A 21,328-nucleotide genomic window follows, 5' to 3' on the forward strand; every position below is an offset into this window, starting at 1 on the left:
CAGACTTGTGTCAGAACAGCAGCAGCACTGAGATGTGCACAAAGGCCAGCGTCAATCATGTGGGTTATTCATCTGTCTGGGGCCGTAACCCCCACCCCTCATCTGTTCCTCCTACCTGTTTGGCTGACAGCTGGATGTACAGGCTGGTCAGAGCTGTGGCGCTGCCAACCACACTTGAACATACATGAATAACTTCTACACATTCAGTTATTCACATTTCTTTAAAAACAAAAATCAGTGAACATTTGTTTATACAGGACATCACAGATGATAAGACAGATTTTTTTCTTATAGTGTTAAGTAGAGAAACAAAACTATAGACTTTTAGAAATCCAGGAAACATCCTTAATGACTTTGTTAAAGAATGATTAATGAGATCCACCAGCATCACGCTGTTCCAGAAACAACTTCCCAGCTTTTTAGAATCAATGGATATTGAGTGGCACAAATGTACACTCCATTGGATTTGAGTGACGTAACGACTCCAATGTATTAAACACGGAAAACCAAAACAAATGAATGAATAGATAAGACTGGGGATGAGAGCGAAACCGTATGCTGTTGTTCTGTGGTCAAACAACGACTTTTAGCACTGAGCTTAAGTACCTGGTAAGCGGTTTATTATTTTCCTAATGTGAACATAATGCAGGCTAGCACACACACATTGCAAGATATTGTACTATACAGCCCGCCAAAAATTGTATTTGTGTAGTACAATAATAGTAGGACAATAATATAAACAAAAATATGTTTTGGCTGTTTTATCTCAGTCAAAGTTACCACAGCTTAAGATATCTTTCTATTGTTTGTTTATTTTTGCAGTATTACCTTAATCAAAAGCATTAAACTGTGTATTGTACGTGACCATGAATAGCCTAATGTCTGCTGGTTTCATAATGTTTCCTAAAATAGGTGGAAATAGTCAGGAATTCAATTGATAGCACTAAACCAGAAATAATAAAAGGTAGTAACAATTGATATACTGTCTATTACACAACGATGGTAATTTCAGTCCATTTTAAAATGCGGCTTTTGTTGATTGTAGTGTTACCATGAGACTGTATATAGTTACAGTTTGAGAGCCCTCTCTTGCGTGAACACCTACAAACCTCTCTCTCTCTCTCCCTCTCCCTCTCTCTTTACCTTCTCCAGGCTCGGCCTCCTTTCTCCTACATCCTGTTGTTCAACTAGAACTTAGGTTCTTGGCACTTACTCTTGTTCTTCTCCCTAGACTAGATCTTCGCTTGTGTTGTTTTCCAATCTCAAATGTACGTCGCTTTGCAGAAAACCATCTGCCGAATGTAAAAGTAAATTACTATGGCAACAATTTGGCGTCAATTATTGTAGAAAAGAAGAAGTGACAGACGGCAGATGGTTCTTGTATCGTCATCATGTGAATCCAGAATAACCTGAACCTAAATCCTAACTGTTTCTCTCAACTAACCTGAAGAAAGATGAACTAGAAGTGACTGAGGCAACACTAAGGATTAGGATTAATTAGGTTTCAAGGACTTAATTTTTTTATATTTAAACTTTTTGATAAAGTTGAGCTGCCTTGATCAACCTAGTTCATGGATCCACTCTGGATTTATCTTGTGTACTTGTGTTGTCCTGTGTTATACAAGCCTCCTTTTCTTAGCATTGTGTTGAGTTGGTGTGATGTGTAGTCATCGTGCCAAGTGGGTCTGATTCCTGCAGGTTTGTCGGAACGTCTGCACTCAGCACCAGATTAAGCCTTCCTGCCTTTGCCAGAGAATTAATGCACGCAGGTTTTTTTCACCTGCAGGCAAGGTCAGTGTCAGATGGTAGAACACCTTTTCTGTCATTGTAACGCTCTTGCTGGTAGACAATTGAGTTGACAGTATCAGCTGTGATGTGAAGGACATTACGACTATAAATGATTTCCCCCAGGTGTTTTCTCCACTTGTGTCAAACTGGTATGAAAACCTGCTAAAATGTATTCCCCAGTATATGTACCTTTTTCGTCATTTTACATATTGATATCTTGCTTACTTGACCGTCAGTATGAGAGCACCTTCAGTTCCAGTATCGAACAAGAGATCTCTATAGATCTCCTGTTCGATTCGATATCGATTCGATATTTAAAATTATACACTATTGTTGTGTAGATTAATTACAAATACATTATCATATACAGTATCATAAGACTTTTTGTACAATTTTATGGCCGTTTGTATTTGACTTTTTTGGTGACAGCTGCCATTTAATTTTCATTGTATTTCTTTGTACTATTAGCTTGTGAAAAGAGCTCAGTCTTTGTGACAAAGAATGTGAGAGAAGAGGTTGAGCAGTTGGCTGATGGGGCCACTTGATGTTGACACCTCCATGACTCAGGGTTATCCATTAAGTCATCAAGTGAGTCCTGCAAGTCCTGCTCTTCATCCTCCATAAGATGACAACTCCTTGATGGCCGTCCGATAAGTGCACAACTCAGAAAGGAAGGGTGGAGGTGCAAACAACAAAGTCTCTGCAGGATACTTTGGAAGACCAAACTGAACGAATGAGGGGCAAACCATGTGGGAAACAAAGATTGGAATAAATAAGGAAAGAATCAAGGCAGATGATCTAAAATACACTCAGGAAACGTTTAAATTCTCAATTGACTGGAGCATAAACTGCCAGTACTACACTATATTTGACTGAACGTAATGTCATGCTCTTGCAGTAGTGGGAGGAGGAGAGAGGAGCATGAAGTGAAGGGACAGCATGATTGAGAGAGTGCGAGTCCCAGCTGTTGTCAGTGTCGTGCTCCTGACGGCCTCCTCCTGCCTCCGGTCCTCTGTAATAACTTGTCAGATCGATGGCTCCCCAGACAGTTGGGCTTTTTACTGCTGCACAAATGAAGTGTGTGACATTTGTGCCACTTCCTCAGGTCACCACTGCTTGCTCATACACTTCCATGGGTTTGTAAAGTGAACAAGTGGGATCAGAAAAGTCAATCCTACCCGCCGAGGCACACATCACCTAGATTAGATAGCCTCATCAAGTGGAAGCCCGAGAACTGCAAGGGTTCTGTATTGTTGTGTTATATACCAATTGACTTAATTGGCATAATAAATAAATCCATTCTTCCTACATTGAATGTGTCTTGAAATCTTCTGGATTCCCAAATACAAAGGTATTTTGCTATGATGACAATAAACCTTAATGTTCCTTTCAAACAACTGCATGTACAATATATCAATGCAATATCATGCAAGCTGTGCTCTTATGTGAGAAGGCACGTGGAAGTTAATATACGTTGGTTAGAGATCCATGAAAACATCCAGGCATTTCAGGGTAGAAAAATAGATACTTTCTATATTCTATATTATAGTATATTGTATTTAATTAAACTTATAATTTATTGTAGTGTAGCGTTAAGAATATTTTCCACGTGTTCCATCATGTTTTGCGACTCCATAACGGATTCAAAAGCCTGGGGACCTGCTAACTGAATGCCACATATCTACATGGAGTACACATGGAATATAGTCATGCTCCTCCCTACTTTGATGGAATGACACCTTTCTTTAACCTTCCAACCTTCCTACTTTGCACACGGTGTACTTTGACATCCGTTTAACTTACAGTTGCTGACTGACGAGCTTATATCAAACTCCAAGTAAACACTGTTACAATACTTCTACTTGGTAATTGATATGTGCACCTAACCATGGGACTGCAAACACCCAAAAAAAAGAACAAATTGGACAGCTGTCCAGTGTGCAAGCAACAGTGTCCAATATGAAAATAATGGACTACTGTTCACTCAAAGCCCACTCTGCTTGAGTTACTATTCAGTAGTATTTGCCTCCTTTGTTTTCTTGTCAAGACGATTTTACAGTATCTTGCTATAGAACAGCAGTGAGGGTGATTTTGAACAACGGGCGTGATCTTTATTTCTCCTAAATATGTAGAATTTAAGAGATGTCGGCCTCTGATGCTCATCATATGCTGTTGTAGAGCTCTGGGCTCTGGAGATGGCTGGTGTTGAAGGGCAGATGGGAAAGGCAGAGGGAACAGGTTTTGCTGTTGAGGGAAGTGGTGCAGGAGGTACTGCTGGAGTGAGAGTGGGAGAAAGAGGGGAGCGGCGGGGCCTTTTGCTGCATCCCTGCACTGCAACTGTCAGAGGCGATTTTGTTTGCCTCCCACTGTACAACTGAGATGGAGGAAGCAAGCAGCATGATCCATGAACCTGCATGAAAATCAATGTGGGCAGCCCAAACATGAAATCAATGCCGCGGCTGGCTAGCGCAGAAGTGTGAGCTGGAGAGAGGGAGGGAGTTGCGGAGGGAAGGAGGTGGGGCGGAGAAGTTCACTGTAGTCCACTGGAGTGGGATGCTCTCCTCCTGAGCCGGGCCACGCGGGGGAGTTGAGGTCAGGGCAGTGTGTGTGTGTGTGTGTGTGTTTCCGGAGGTGAAGCTAGTTGATGTGGTAATGGTGAGGTGCTACATAAGGTTCAACCAATAGGGGTTTTGGATTAAAACTGGTAAATGTTCATTTCTGCTGTCTTCAAGCCAAAAGTATTCAGTGTTTCCCTAAGGAAAGAACTTGTTTTAAGGTGTAAACCAGCATTTCAAGCCATCATGGGAGCCAAATTATCTCTCAATTTGGAAAGCTTTGCTTTCCAATTTGCTCTGCTCCATTCAGATGATAAACTCTTCCCTGTCTGAAATATTTTATTTACATTTCACAAATCTTTGGCTGATGATAATGCTTTTCATTTGTGAACACTTCAATGGAATCAAAATGTGGGTTTCTCCGTTTATTGAATGATCACTATTACATGATCTGTTCATTAGAAGTTAGTTTGACTCATAGTCCCTTGATATCTGAATGGATTTTGAGGGAAATAAGGTTTTCTCTACTGTGGTAATCTTTTATCATTCCTGTTACAGGGAATGATAAAAGATTACCACAGTACACAGTACATTACATTTTGCACAAGATTACAAGAAAAATGCAATTTGTAAAACTTAAATCCATGTTAGTATGAAATGTATTTGTATATACAGTATATATATATATACAGTATAGACTTTTAAGTATACCAAAGGAATGATGACCAATGTTGTAATTTCCACCTTAAATTATATTTATTTTGGTTATATATAATTGAAAAATGGAAGCATATAACTCTGACATGTCTCAGCCAATGGCATGGCTGTATATGAGTTGTTTAAAGCCGTGTTTACAGCCTGAGTCTCGTTTACAACTACCCTACTGCTCATCAATAGCTTCAGCTCCGGCGGAGAGTTGACCCAGCAGGCCAGACAGCGAGCTGGTGATTGATTCCCTATAGAAGTCAGCATTGTCGAAAGGTCTCCAGAGCCGTGTGGCATTTCAGGAAGTGCAGAGCCCATGGGTCAGGGGTCTCCTGGCTGCTCCTGGGGGTCCAGGAGTGGGTTTGTAGTGCAAGGTGGAGGGGGCAGCATCAAGACTGAGCAAAGTGCTGTGTGTTGTTTTAAAAATCATATTATGGCATTCGTACACAATCAAACGTGGTAAAAAAGGTATTACATGTTATCAAAGATGTTATTAGATTCCAATTTCTTCCCAGTCCCTGTGCACAGTTGTTCACACGTATCAGGGAAAAGCGAACAGGACAGGACAAGACGAGGCAAACGAACAAACAAGAAAAAATAAAACAAGTCAACAATAATAATAGGAATAATACTAATACAAAACGGGGAGAAGGAGACAAGACCAAACAGGGAAGGGGATGTTCAGCTGTCTCCAGAGTCAGATTGTCAAGAATATGCCTTGATTTTATTGAAAGATTGTGAAGTTCCCCTCAGAGAGAATCTTAATTTTTCCTAGTTTAATACAATGTAGAAAGAACTCCTTTGATCCACCTGTCATGTGATGGGGGTGTGGCATGTTTCCACTTATAATGGGTAAGGCGTCTCGCCAGCGGTGTTGTGAAGCTAATTACTCTTTGAGTTGTAATCGGAGTGTGAGTCTCTGGTGGGACTCCAAAGATAGTTGTATCAGATCAGGAGTAAATCCCAGAAATTCTGTAGGGTTTTGAATATTGCTGTCCAGTAATCCTCTTTGGGAGAAGGAAAAAAATCACGTGTGCATGAGTGGCAGGTGACTGCTTATAACTGTTGCAGGCATCACTAATGTTACAGAATATTTAAAACAATCTGCCGTTAGTGTTGGTTTTGTCAGAAGAGCACAGAACCATGTTATCATGGGACGGGTCAGGTTCAAACACCTGGATACAAGGCTGTCACCAGCATTCCCCCCTGTTTCAACCTGACAATCAATGACAATCAACCTGACATCAATACAAAAAGGCAGCTTGTATCCCATCATTCACATTGTGAGCTGAGAGGGAATCTGCCACCAGCTCAGTGAAATTAGTGTTGTTAGGCATAGGGCTGTCTCGTCCACAAGTCCATTCAGCTGATATTCCAGTGTTGTGCATTAAAATCCTTCCCTTCCTGGATAGTGTAAAAAGATCTCTGTTTATAATGTGATACACTTGACTGTTTCTGTTGTATTGCTTTGCAGTGCTGTAGCTTCCTGCGAAGCTGGTTTATATTCAGTGCGGCTGCTCTGCCCACTGTGTCTGGAGCGAGCAGCGGCCGGGGCATCCTTCAGGTCAGAGCAGGGGTAAGGGGGTTTGCCAGAAGCGTTGCCCCCAGCAGACTGAGCCCTAACTGGGCATGGCTCTCTGATCTTCTCCCCCTCCTCCTCCTCATGTCTCAGACAATACCAGACTATTGATATCTCTGATATCCACAATCTAGCCTGCTTTCTGCCTTTTGTTTTTAGAAAAGAATTTGTATGTATTTGGGGATATTATTATTTGACTTTTAGGTTTAAGTGTATCTCTACCTGTTTTTCTGGTTCCAAGGCAGACAAGGAAATGGGTTCAAGCTGAGGTAAGGAGATCGGGTGGCTGCAGTTTTGTCCTTTGGGGTGATGGAGGACAGCGTCTGAGCTGTGATCATGGTCAAGCCATGACCATCTGGGTGCCCTGATGCCAGGGGCTCTTTGCCAGCCTACTTATTGTCTTGGATGTTAAATCCTCCACTGGGGACATGTCAGCTAGACTTGAGACATGGTTTCAAATGGGGTAGAATACCCTTCAACTTTTGGCTTATGCATATCTAACCCTTCAAGATTTAAATTATCCCAAACCATCTTAAAGGACATTCCATAATGATGCCATAACAATTACAGTGTGAATGTGGCCTGGCAGCTCATTTCTCCTCTACCCAAATGAAGGTCCTTTATTAGGATAGTTCGGGGGTCCTTCTTTACATAGCTCCATGGTGCCACTGAGTAAAAGGGCAGCATGGAGGAGCCACTCTGCCCTTTACTACCACGGAATGAGAGGCCTAATGAAGGCCACAAGCAGTACAACTATATATAGCCATAATGACCACCGTCCATGCAGCTGGATCTGGACTGGAGAGATATTGGTATTCCAGTCCTATTTGTGTTTTCTCAGCTTGGCTGTAGCCTTTATCACAGGAGTAATTGTTCCTCAGAGAAGGTGCCATATTTAATCAGATCTGTTGGTGGAGGCGTAATATGGCAAGTTGGTGATCAAGAAGCGAAGGTCAGGCTCCTATGAAGTTATAATGTATGCTAAACCTAAAAAGTACAACAATAGGGAGATACTCTATTACAAGGGAAGTAATATCAAAATATAGAAGGGGGAGGCAGGATTTCAAATATATTAAGTATAGGAAATGAAACAAATGAATGAAAAACAAATTTACATTTTGGAAGATTTTGCTGCTTTGAGACGTTTTGAAGGATTACATGGTCCTCTGCAGCGCTGGTTCATAAAAGGATACCAGGGCATTTTCAAGAAGCTTGTGATTCAAATGAATGGTGGCAGATTGATTTTGTTAGTAAATCTGGATAGTGTTATGTTATGTGACCAGGTTTACTCTGCTGGAGCATTGACTTTAAAGCTGTAGTTCCTTGAATGCATGAAGACCAATAAGCATCACATGTACTTTTTTCCCGAATGACCTGCAGTGATATTTAAGAGAGTAAATAGTAAATTCAGCCATAGTATAGACAGACAGAATGAACAGTATACAGCACAGTATTTCCATCTAAGTGGAGAAAAAGAAGAAGGTCATGTGAAATGCTAATACTCAATAAAAGTACATCAACTGAGTTCATATGCTTGGATACTTTCCAGCTGTGTGCTGGCAGAAGTCTGTGCATTGGACCAGCAGTGTGAGAGGTGGTAGAATGTATGTTGAATAATAGAAAAATCCGTTTTATGTTCTGTTTTATGTTGGTATGGTACGTGTGCCTACCATTGTGGGTGTGGATTGCTGTAAGTGAACACACACACAAACACACATACACACACACACACACACATGCTGTTCTGGTGAGCACCAGCCGATCACACAACACACATACGCACAGAGGGGAAGTGTATGCACATTAAGATGCGGGACGGTGTCTCTTGCCTGCTGCATTATGCATGTAGCTCAGGGGAGCCAGACCAGTGGAGTGTGAGAGAGGCCCAGGAGCGAGCCACACTGTCCGACACATGTCAGCGCAGTCACACCTCTCCACATACCTCAACCGCATACACACACACACACACATACATGCGTAGATACATATTAACACTCATCGTTCAGTAGACTGACAAATCTGTACACGGACTCATTCACCCGCAGCCTGTCAGGCAAAAGTCAATGCGATCTGTTCCATGTCTCGATTGCACAGTTTGTGATTCGGTTGCATTAATGCAATACAACACAAGCTTGTGTCAACTTGATGGTCTTATGATCAGATTTCCACTGACACTACTAGACATCATGTAGTTACTTAATTCCATTTGTGTTAATTATGCGGAACATTCACATGCTGTCGAGCTCCATTCCACTACAGGTGCTAATTGGCCTCTCATGATGCAAGCAAACAGGTTAAATTCCCTGCAAAAAATGTAGTAATGCTTTGGATGTTGAGCAGTATTGTCTTTGTTGTGCAGAGGACAATATGGTGATGCATGAATGTATATGCACTACATCAGCAAACACTATCAATATGTTTATTTGACTGTCCCACTCAAACTATTGTTATACGCTCCTGGATCCTGGATGCTGCTCGGGGTTTAGCTGGCCCTGTGAGAACCATATGGAAATTTTTCACACTGTTTGTTTACGCTGCCTTGAAGCATGCACCTGCTTTCTGGCCCGGCTAATGCACACAGGTAAAGTCGTCCTTCCTTTATAGCCGCATTATCCACTTCCTGCTATCGTTCACCCCGCAGGCCTCCCTGCTGTGCCTCCAAGGCTGTGAACAATGGATAGGTCCAACTGTCGTCTGCCCAAGGAGACAATGAATATGAAAAAGAGGAGACTGCTATACCATGAAAAGGACAAAGGATATCAGAATATTCTTCTCTACCTCCTGTATTTCAATGGCATAATGTAGATCTTTAAGAAAAGGCAGTTAAATACAGCCATTTTATTAAGGTGAGTGTTTTTAATCCTTAAACCAGCACTATGATAGAAACAACACATACAGTATGATTTGATAATAAATACGGCAGGAAGTATTGTTGCGGTTGACCACAGTAACTTTGCAACAAACACATTTGCATTACATGTGGCACATTTCAAGCAAAAAAACAAAAAGAGACCATTAAAATCTTTTTGGCTATACTGAGTAAAATGAGTTGCATATTTTTATTCCAGTGCAGCTTATCTGAATCAATACATCATAAAAAAAAACTTGGATAGAACCCCAGCTAATAAAATTTTAGACATTGTTATCCAGACGTGTCACATGAGTTTTGCATTTTTCAGCCAGTTGGTGCGTTGTGCTGTTTTTCTCTTCTTTTTCTCTCTATTCTCTCATTCTGTTCTCCACTTCTATGCAAGTGTGCGTGTGTATGTGTGTGTGTGTGTGTGTGTGAGAGAGAGAGAGAGAGAGAGACAGAGAGAGCAGTCTGGTGGATGAGGTCCCGGGGGGCTGGATTACCCCTCTGCATGCCCCAGGCCAAGCAGCTCTTGGGGGGATTACTGTGAGACCTGCACCCTGGCTGGATAAGAGAGCTGGACCTCATTTCCATCTCCTTATTTACTTCGGCCCACCAGAGGAAACGCTCAGCTCCACAAAAACATGCTAATTGATGCTGAGAAAGCCACGGAGAGGCGCAGTATTCACTCTCTAAGCCTATTTTTGTGAGAGTTAAAGGTTTAAACATGAGTTGTTGAAAAAGTCTTTCACTCAGTCACAAAATACAGTTGGGCTGTTATGGAGTGTGTGTGTGTGTGTTGAATATTTTATGGTTTGCATGGTTATTGTTCAATTTTGTGTGTGTTTTAGTGGCATTGTTCACCTTATGTTTGATTTTCAACGTGTCAACTTCTTCTGTGGGGTGTGTGTGTGTGTGTGTGTGTGTGTGTGTGTGTGTGTGTGTGTGTGTAGGAGCACATGTATATTTGTTTCTGTTCACACTGGTTTTCATGTTGCTGTTTTTATGCTGTTCGTGACTGTGTGTGTGTGTGTGTGTGTGTTTGTGTGTGTGTGTGTTTGTGTGTGTGTGTGTGTGTGTGTGTGTCATGGCGGAGGTCCTCATTACTTGGCGGGGTCGCATACAGACATGGCCACAGCACGATGAGGACAGTTGGCGGACCCGTTCCTATTCCCGCAGCTCTTTAACGAGCTAGTGATGGGGAGAACAGCCCAGTTGCCCCGGCAACCAAGGCGAACTCTGACCCCGGAGGTTGGCAACCTGTATATATTAGGATCACACGCGTATGCAAATTGTCCACCAGTCCCTCTCCCCCTTCTTTTCTTCTGCCAGAATGTCCTTCTTGTTCCATCCTGGACTTGACATGTGTGCTAACAGTGCCCTTGTTCTGAAGGGCGGAAGAGGCAGTGGGTAGGATGGGAGTGATGGTGGTGCTGGGGAGGGAGGGGGGGGACTTCCATTACTGATTGTTGAGGTGACAGGAGCCCACTCTGGCTCGGTGTCCACCGACGTACGACCCTCAAGCCTGCAAAACAGCCTGAGTACACGGAAAGTGAATCATTAGGAGAGAAAGTAGTGGGTGGTTCAGTATGTTGTCTGTCAGTATGTTGTTGTCTGTGATTACACACACTTCCTCTGTTTGTTTATCTGGCTACGTTTTTGTGTCTCGTTCTGTATTTCTTGAAATTTTGCCATCCATCTTCATTGTGTTCATATCATTCATCTTTTATATCACCGCCATTATCATCAGGAATCAGGCAACTTTAATCAGTCAGGCTGAGACATCATTGCTCTGTGCCCACACCATGCAGCTTCATCGTAACACACCCACTGGTGCTATTTTGGAGGGTTTCTTTTGCGATTCTATCCTCAGCTGATGGCAGTATGACTATAACACAACTGAATTAGACCCCAGTCAAAGAGACTTTCAATAGAACCTGCACCATCGGCATTAATTATTACAACAGCACAATCTGGATGTTGATTGCCATGAAAATACACATAGGCCCCATTTAGACCTTGCATTAAAATGCTATCTCTTTTGTGGATATGTAATTCAGCAGAAAAATGTTAATGCAAGATGTAAGTGTGCACAGAACAGCCTCAGTGAATTGGAAACTCTCTCTCTCTAATTGCCTGTAGGTGTGAATGGGAGTATGAGTTGACTTCTACGTATGTTGGCAACCTATCCAGGGTCCAGTATCCCCCCAAACCTGAATAGGATAAGCAGGTATAGAGAATGGGTAGATGGCTGGTGGGTGAAGCTCCATTGTGCAAGGAGGAAATACAATGAGATATACAGTCAACAATCACAATGCAAACTGAATCCAGATCATGTTGGTGCTTTTTAATGCAAGATCTTAATGCTGCTTTGAATCACACAAAGGTCATTATGGTTATCCAGCCATGGCCAAACTTAACTTTCTACAATATTTATTCTAGATCTGATAACACATTTTCACAGATTTGAGCTTTGCTGGCTAGTTGAGGCAGCCCCTTGGTGTCCTGTCTGATCCGGGTGAATGAGATGAGATGGATGAGGAAAAATGAGGAGGTTAAAATAATGAATATAAGACACTAGTCAAAGTTACAATATTGAAGTTAAACCTGTATGCCATAATCCACACGTGTCAGAATTGTATCAATAGTCCCTGTTTACACCTTGATTTAACTTGCATTATTGCTATCTAGATATGTTATCCAGTTGTAATGCAAGGTGGGAATGTTTACAGAATTTATTTGATCCGAACATAGGCCCACAGACACAAACAGCTGACTGACAGAAAAACTGACCAATCACCTCACGTGAATATTACTCTCTCTTGTTGATAATGACTTCAACAACGTTGGTTTCATCCAATAGCAGAGCTTCTAAGCTTCCCATTGACATGTTGCTTGCTTGTTTGCCGGAGATATGATTTGCACATATTTTGTGCATCGATTTAAAAAACATGGGAGTATTCTCATTTATAATGATATATTTTGGGATTCAATACATGGAATCTCATGGGGAAGGTATCTACAACAATTGTGAGCTTAGCTTTGCTGTATACAAGCATACAATTAAGCAAAAGCTTTAAAATTACTGCTTTAACAGGTTTTAAAGTAAACGTGAAAATGGGGACCTGTCATCTGAACAGTTACAGCATGAGCATAAATGTTAAATCCAGTTAAAGATATTATATACACAGTGATTAAATACTGTATGGATTTAGGGCTTGATTATTATGATGGCCTGCCTACTGAGATCCAGTCATAATTCAGACAGCATCCAGATAAACACGACACATTCCATTATCTGGATATTTGATGATAATCTTGAACAAGATGTACAAGAAGGCGAGCGAGCGTAACACTTATAGAGCACTTAAAGATGTGCTCTGTATATCTTCACAGAATGGACAGTGCTCTGTATGTTTATGTACCTTTGGGTTGTAGAAACCATCTTGTGAAGATTAAGAGGTTTAATGTTGTATGTGGATAATTCATTTGATTAATTTTGCTTTGTGATCCAGTTGTGTGAAAGGATTATAATACTGAGGAGCTCAGTGAATTGTGTATGATTCCAAGGCCACAGGAATAGGGAAGCTACAATTAGTTACATTTGATTTGCCTTTTCCCCCTCTTTTATCTTCAATAAACGCATGGTAAACAAAGGGAAACTAATTTTCAATTAGGAAATAAATGGTAACCAAACAACAGTGAGGTTTTTATTTTTATTTACTTGCTTAGAAGAAAATTCCTCATCTGTGCCTCTAATATTCAGTTAATAAACTGAAAAAAAAAATCTCCAGACATAATAAGTCCAGACATAAGTGACTTGTCCTTTTTACATTACATTACGAGAATTTGGCAGATGCTTTTATACAAAGCGACTTATATTACATTACCACCCTTCGCAGAGGGGGGAGCAATTGAGGGTTTGGTGCCTTGCTCAGGGGGACCTCGGCAGGGACTCGAACCTACGACCCTTCGGTTCCCAAGCTGAAGCTCTACCCACTGAGCTACTGCCTTTTTGCCATCCTGTTCAAGAAGCTAAACACAGGTAGATTACTTAAAAGTATTTTATACTTATATACTAACTTGGTGGTAAGTATTTTATACTTATAAGTAATGCACGAAAACAATAGGGAAACTCTTGTTAATAGTATTGTAATGCAATAATGTAATGTATTGCAGTGAACAGTGAACGTTTATTAACACAGAATGAAGTACTAAGGCACAGAGATCTAAACATGGCTACGGTCCAATAGTTTTACATTTAGAGCATTAGCTCCTTCCTATCCTCGAACAATAAAATTGTCCCCCCACTCACAGCTGCCAATCACTCTGTGCGACTGACATAAAACATCACATATTTAAGACATAGTAACAGAACATCAACAACATAAAGTCGTATGTATTGTTTGTGTGCAACATACTACATGAACTAAAGGTCATTACAGTATTCTTCAGATCTAACCACAACAGACCTGAAGAGACGTGAAGGAGGGGTGAGTGAGAGCTGGTAATGAAAGTGTTTATAGCTGAGTAACGCTGAAGCATTGTAGAGACAGAGTGTGTCTGAGCGAGAGCCGGTGACGAAAGAGTGTGTGGCTCTGTGATGCAGCAACGTTGTGGCGAGTGGAGGAGTAGGTTAAGTGCCATCATAGTGAGTAAGAGAGGCCCAGTTAAGTCTGAAAAGTTGTGTGTGGGTGTTCAATAAAGTCTGAATGCAAAATCATTGAGTGCGTGTATCATTGTGGTGGTGTGGTTGAAGAAAGGGGCTGAGCATTAACCTGTTCTGTGGATAAAGAAACAGTGGTGCGGAAAGAGCTACAAGTGTATTAAAATATTTAATTAAAATTTGATTTGCAACTGTATACATTGTGGAAACGTTAAGTGGAGAAGTAGCACACACACTGAGAAAGGTAGTAGGGAGGCATGCGCACACACACACACACACACACACACACACACACACACACACACACAGAAGAAAAGATAACCCGGGGGCTCTTTGACAGATACACACAGACGCACATAGAGCGCAAGCAATCTATCAATCAAGACACAGAGAAAAGTAGATAGTGTAACAAAAAGACAAAAAAAAGACACATTGTGACTGTTTAAAAGTCGTAGTTTTAAATGGTCGCTTGTGTGAATGTTTCCTGGAGTCAAGGGTGAAAATGGCTGTTCCTGAAGAAGAGAGTTTGTATATGTGTCTGCAGTCCGGAACTCTGACACAACCAATCAGTTGTTGCAGTAATCAAGTTGGGGGTATCGCTATGGCATATCAGCCTATGGGAGAGGAGCAGTGAGACAAACAGGAGAAAAACTGACAGCAACAATGAAAAACAATTTAAGAGAACTTAAAATCAGAAAGAGAAGAAAATTGAAAACAGAATATTCCTAATAGGCAAAAAAAAGCAAATTTATTTAAATAAGCACATTATCATACGCAGAGGTCATTCAGGTTGCTTAGCAGAAAATAACAGAAGTATCTTAACAGAAATAAAAGAAGTAAAAGTGAACTGAAAATAGAAAACTCATCAGCAAAAACATTGTCTAAACTAAAATAGATAAAATCACATTGAGATAAAATCACGAGATGAAGGAGCGCTGAGCTGTTTAACCATTATAATACCATTTGTAGCAATAGTATAGTAATAGTATAGTATGGTGATTAACAAAGCTGCCTCCCTCCCAAGGATAAATCTTTAGTCTGAGACAGTTAAAGGGAAACGTTGACAGAGAAAGACAAAGAGAATATAAAAAGAAAAAAGGGAAAAATATGTTTGTAATTGAATGGTACACATTTAGTATGTGGATGGATAAAGATCAGAAAATGGACAGAGCAGAGTAGAAACAGGTAAATCCTCGAAATTGTGGGATCCTGACACCAACTCGGCTCCACCCAGACAGAGGCAGCACCAGAACTAAGCAGCAGCTCCTGCCCTGATAACAGCCCCCCATCCAATCCTAAATTCACCACCTTGCTGCCCGACTGAGGAAACCATAGTGGACTAAACCCGCCTGCTGCCAACGATCAACAGAACCAAGGCATCACTCCCTCTGAGGCTCACCTGTGTGACTGCTTCCTAAGGTTCGTGAAACCTGTAATAGTCCAGCCCAGAGGTAACAAATGTGTGGACAAGTTTTTCTGTACATTGACAGGCCATCTAGGAGGAGCCTGAAATCAATCCGAAAAAACCTTCTGATTCCAAGACAACTGCTGTCCTATCCTGGGCCACTCCGCCCCCAACTTTACTGCAAATGTGATTCATTTCCTTCACAGTGACAACATACAAGTTTTCCTGTTCACTTGAAATGCAATTCTCTTTTCAACTGGGCACATATCAACATGCAATGGTTTATAATACACTTGCTTGCAAGTCTAGTTTTAAAACGCCTGTAGATGTGGTAGCTGTGTTCATAGAAAATAACTCTCATAATATGTAACCAACAACTATGTTCATCTATTATCACTCAAACAAAAACTAATGAACTCATGACATGTCTGTGTCTTTTGGTTACAGTGCAGAGCATCAAATTTGCTGTCTTCTTTTGCAGGTCTACACTCACCTTTCTGGAAACTGGATTAAGAAAGAGTTTAATTCTGTTAACAGACTCCTCTCTGCACACTGGGCAAATAGGGCCTGATTTATGTGCTGACAGGCTATGGAGGCTCGGTGTGTTCTCTGTGCATCGGAAGACATATCACTGCTGGGAGCTAAATAAAAAATCAATGCGAGCGAGGCTGCTTGGTTAGAGAGAGCGTCCGCTCGGCTGGAGTTTAACAGCATTTTAACTCTCCACTGACTGAGGCTGGGGAAACAGCCATCGATTGTACCCCCCATGCCTACCCATCACCCCCCGCTCTCCTTTAATAAACCAGTTTAGTGTGTGTCTGTATGTGTGGTGTACACCTATATACCATGTAATGGGGAGTACAGGGATTTTAACTACCTTATCAGCCTGACGCTTCCTCAGATTTTCTCCCAAAATGTCCATCGCTCACAGTTGTTTCAAACTGTTACATATTAAGGGTGGGAATTGTCAGATATCACAATGATATTCAGTTGCCAATACAATAACTATCGCATTTTACCACTAACTCAAATACCTAAAAAGTTGACTGTGTGACATGCAAGGAGTGTGATTCCACACTCCTTGTTTTACTTGTACTTAATAGTACAAATTCAAGATGTTTTAATTGATTCATCTCGTAAATATAAACTTGATGCCCTTAACACAACAAAAAGTTTTGTTTTTGCCCCTCTATTACATCACCTTTCCTTTCAACAACACTTGCACTTTTGGAACTCAGGACAGGAGTTTTGAAAGTGGAATTTGCTTGATATTAAATCTCTGCTGTATAGCACCTGCAATCCTTTACTATAAAGTGAATGTGAGTTGGCATTTATTGTTGACAATAAGCTCTTCACCTGTGTAATGTTCTCTGAACATTCCTCAACATTCCCAGTCTTGCATTGCCACTGTCCCAACTTTGTTTTGGAACGTGTTGCAGTCATCAAATTTAGAATCAGTGTATATTTATAATTAACAAAGTTGATCAATTAAAACCTTTTCCTTCCCTTCCTCCGGCATTATGGCTTCCATCACCTGAGAAGTTGAGTCCATCATCTGGGAGGCTAAGCAGACCATGATACCTGATCCATGTACTAGTCCTCCTTAATGCAATCTCTGTCATATAAGTCACGGTGGCCGAGAGGTTAAGGCGTTGGACTCGAAATCCAATGGGGTTTCCCCGCACAGGTTCGAATCCTGTTCGTGACGAAAGTGTGTCATTGTTCCCCTAAAGAAACACAATGTTTGTCAGTTCCTCTTTGCCTCTAGTTACTTGCATAGCCCTCTCTTGTTTCTCATTCAGGATTGGCCTGACTCACATTCTCCCACTGTCCGAATGTTGGCCCACTCCTTTACCACTAACCACTTTTAATTCTTTCCAGGAGCAAGTTACCAACAGTAACAACAAAGTAAAGCCATTCACTCAGTCTCCCAGGATCCCAACTATTCGCAGGTGCAAAACCTCCCATGGACCTCCTTTTCCGACCATCATTCGCCAAGTGTGGCCACCGACCTATGATGTCATCTACCAATAAAACCGATGGGAACTTTCAAATCAGTCTCTGTATGCAACCCTCCAGCTGCTGGTAGGAGACTCTCTCTGTGCAACGCTTCCGTTGCTGATAGGAGACCTTGTCTCTCTCTCTCTCTCTCTCTCTCTCTCTCCTTCCTGGACGAAGGACAAAGAAGAGTATGCCAATTTCACCCTTCAGTGAGTGAAAGAGAACTAGGCTGAACACAAATAACTAGAAACTGGTTTGTTGCTTTATTTATTTATTTTTCAGACTGTGAGGTTCTTATTGTGGAATGAGAAGACGACCGGATCCCATTTTTCCTGTCCACGTCATATTTCAACCTCCTGCTTCAAGCCTTCTTGCTGGGTCTGAAGATTTGGAGCGTGTCTGCCGTGTCCTGCATCCCCGCACAGACTTGCTGAAGTAAGCCTAATGCCTCCTCAAAAGGGTTCTTATCAGATAATTCCAAGAGAGCTCCAGAGGCTGTCTTGTCTGCCACTGGCATCATGGCTTCCATCACCTGAGAAATTGATGCATCCACCTGCTAGTGATGTCCTATCAAGAAAGCCCTTGGCGCAGGTCACGGTGGCCGAGTGGTTAAGGCGTTGGACTTGAAATCCAATGGGGCTTCCCCGCACAGGTTCAAATCCTGTTCGTGACGAACATCTTTCAATAATTTTCATCTGGACAAATGAAGTTTAATCTTAAAGCAACCTAATTTACTCTCCCCATTTGCTTTACACACCTGGGTAACCGAAAGGTCCACCTCGTGGATTGTGTCCACCATCTTGTTTTACTCTCCTTCCCTTTTATAGCACATACACTCATACACACCCTCACACTTGGCTGTAAATATATATCTTGCGATTTTTAATGTTTAGATTATCATACCCAGGTCTGGTCTCCCCTATTCATTACCAATACCTCATTGTCCATGGTCGCACCTGTTACTGGATTTTATCACTCGTTAGCCTCCATCTGACAGTAACTACGACCATAACTTTGTAGCTAATGTTCACCTTGCATCTTGACCTCCACCTGCGTGGCACGTGCTAGCAAGAAATGCCCTTACAAGTCACGGTGGCCGAGAGGTTAAGGCGTTGGACTCGAAATCCAATGGGGTTTCCCTGCACAGGTTCAAATCCTGTTCGTGACGATTGTATTCAACACTTTCCCTTGGGATGAATAATGTTTATCTTACATGCAGGTAATTTACTCTCCCTGTTTGTCAGCTCCTGTCACCCTCTTTGTCTGTAGTTACCGGCATAGCTCTCTGTTGTGTCTCACTCAGTCCCTGCATTTGCATTTGGGGTAAGAAGGCAATTCATATATTTTTTGTTTATGTGTTTTAAGCAAGCTCTCTGTTGAGGAATTGGGTTGAATATGGGGTGTTGGTTTAAGACACGGGAGGCTCAGATATCAGATGAGGGGTTTCATTAACTGAAGGTATATACGGCACAAATGTCCTGCATTTGGGTTCAGTTTAGCTAACTATCACAAAACCGCCTTCCCTGTTTTGTTCCTGCAGTTCTGGCCATCCTCCTGAGCCACCTGCTATGTCTGATTCCTGGAGTTTGGGCTGTCTGCCTCAACCACCTGCCATGTCTGATTGCTAGGTTTGGGGATAATGGCCTGAGCCGTCTCTTCAGCCTGAACCTCTACAACCGTGCCAATCACCTTAGTATTGTACCATGCCAGGACTCTATAGGCTGAGCACCGTTACAACAGTTGAGCTGAGTGGGGTGACAAAATTGAGGTGGCGCACACTGATTGATAGAAAGTGACATTGATCAAGTTAACATCCTGTAGTATGGAGGAGCTTAATCTGTTTTTCTAATGACGCCAATATCAGAGAAAGACAAGTTGGATATTGAACTTCGAAATATTGGTCCATAGAAATTAAAGTTGACATGACTTGACATAGTAATGTGGCTCTATTTTATTTTGCAACACATGCAGGTAATGTGGTTGCCCTTTTTTGAGGGATTATCAAGGTCACATTGGTTATGACTAAAACCCCATAATAATGCCCATAGTGTGAGGAGAGCCATGTATTGAAGCCTACATCTATTGCAATTGAATAAAACTTCATTACTAATAAAAAGTCATATAGATTCAAATGTTCTATATGGTGTAGTGTTTGTCACTATGATTGTGTTACAGATCTCAACGCTGAACCAAATTACCATGTTTTAAATCATATAAATATCATTTAGGGGCTGTGCAGACTTGGCGAAAGAGCATTTTTGAACAATTCATCACTCCTGCTCCTACATGTGTGTATGACGGTCGGCTTTCCAAGTGCATTAAAATCTATTAAAATAAGCCAGCGCTAATGAGCACAGGATGCTCTCAATTATTGTCCAATGTCCATCTTTCGATCCTGCAGAAAGGACAAAGAAAACATACAGGCCAAACGTACAGGCAAAACAACATTTTGGCAAAACAATTTTTTCATGACTATCATTACTGTGTGGAAAGAATGTTTTGGAAGCCAGACAGGCCATAATGAAATATTTCCATGACAGTCGTCCTTAGATAAATAAATGTGCTCTCTTATGCCCTCTCACCCCAGCCACAGCCCTTTCTGACTGGCACTCCCTGATCACCCTAATGAGGCTTGGGTACAGAGCAGGGTGAGAGGGCACTGCCATTATCTGGTGTCTCCCCCATTAAAATCACCTTCAACAGCCATCACATACAGCCACCCTCTACGACAATTAGTGGATACAAAATATGCAAATATAAACTAGTGGTGTTGCTGGTAGGATGCTGAACACAGAAGCTTGTAAAGGCAAGGAGGTGATATGAAGGAGAACCAGGGAGGTAGCCTGTCCAGGGGGCAACGAGTTATTAGTAGCATCAACCTATCCATCGTCATAGCGATGATGTTGTCTGGGAGGGGATAGTGACAGAGTGACAGGAGTAATTACTTAGGGGAGGTCATCCTGGGGTGACGGTGGGGCCATGTAGACAACTGCTGGGGAGCCCCGGCCCCCCGTGTCACTTACAGCGACCCACTGAACTCTACACTGCCCTGCCACAGCAAGGTCACTCTTCATACAGTAATCAGTAAGCACAAATAAATAATAATGTACACACAGGTGAACACTGGTGTTTGTAGTACACTCACCCCACTTCCCTCCCCTGTGCAGAATTTAATTTACAGAATTATTTTGATTGGCTCCAAGCAGCATTGTTACCAGGGGTGCACAAAATAGTTTTTTTTCCAGTATGGTTCTGTCATTCATTGGGGCTTAATTCAGATTTGAGACATGGGTGTGAGAGATAGATTCAACTCAAGTAAAGGACCTAAACACAGCTAAATTAAGTTTGCAGAGTTTCCACCAAACAGAATAGTATCTGCAGATATTTCGATTCAGTCTTGAAGTCCATATTCTTTACGTGTGGTCTCCAGCAGGGAGTTGTTGTTAGTCCTGTGTAATTATCTGATATGTGCTGGAAACCATGAAAATCATAATGAGGACAGCCTAACACACACACACACACACACACACACACACACACACACACACACACGTGCACACGCACATACGCGCATGCACATACACACTGTATATCTTCATTATATTTTTTGTTGGATATATTCAATACCCAATGTATTCATCAGCTGATATGCATTGAGATGATGTGCGGAGGAGAAGAGAAAAATAACTTTGCTGAGAAAACCATCCCTGCTTGCTGCCTGTTCCGGTAGATTTCTTAAGGGAACATACATGTTATACACCAATGAGTCATAACCACC

General features: G+C 41.7%; 3 non-coding genes across 3 annotated transcripts; all 3 read left to right on the forward strand.

Annotated features, from left to right (window-relative positions):
• Positions 1–17,175: 17,175 nt before the first annotated feature.
• Positions 17,176–17,257, forward strand: trnas-cga (transfer RNA serine (anticodon CGA)). Its single transcript has one exon. It is a non-coding gene; the product is annotated as a tRNA-Ser (tRNA).
• Positions 17,258–18,141: 884 nt separating this feature from the next.
• On the forward strand, positions 18,142–18,223 carry trnas-uga (transfer RNA serine (anticodon UGA)). Its single transcript has one exon. It is a non-coding gene; the product is annotated as a tRNA-Ser (tRNA).
• Positions 18,224–18,636: 413 nt separating this feature from the next.
• Positions 18,637–18,718, forward strand: trnas-cga (transfer RNA serine (anticodon CGA)). Its single transcript has one exon. It is a non-coding gene; the product is annotated as a tRNA-Ser (tRNA).
• The last annotated feature ends 2,610 nt before the right edge of the window (positions 18,719–21,328 follow it).

The sequence above is a fragment of the Genypterus blacodes genome, unplaced genomic scaffold (assembly GCF_046128005.1).
Source record: "Genypterus blacodes isolate CSIRO-AG114 ecotype Tasmania unplaced genomic scaffold, CSIRO-AGI_Gbla_v1 ptg000045l_1, whole genome shotgun sequence".
In the NCBI taxonomy this organism is placed as follows: Eukaryota; Metazoa; Chordata; class Actinopteri; order Ophidiiformes; family Ophidiidae; genus Genypterus; species Genypterus blacodes.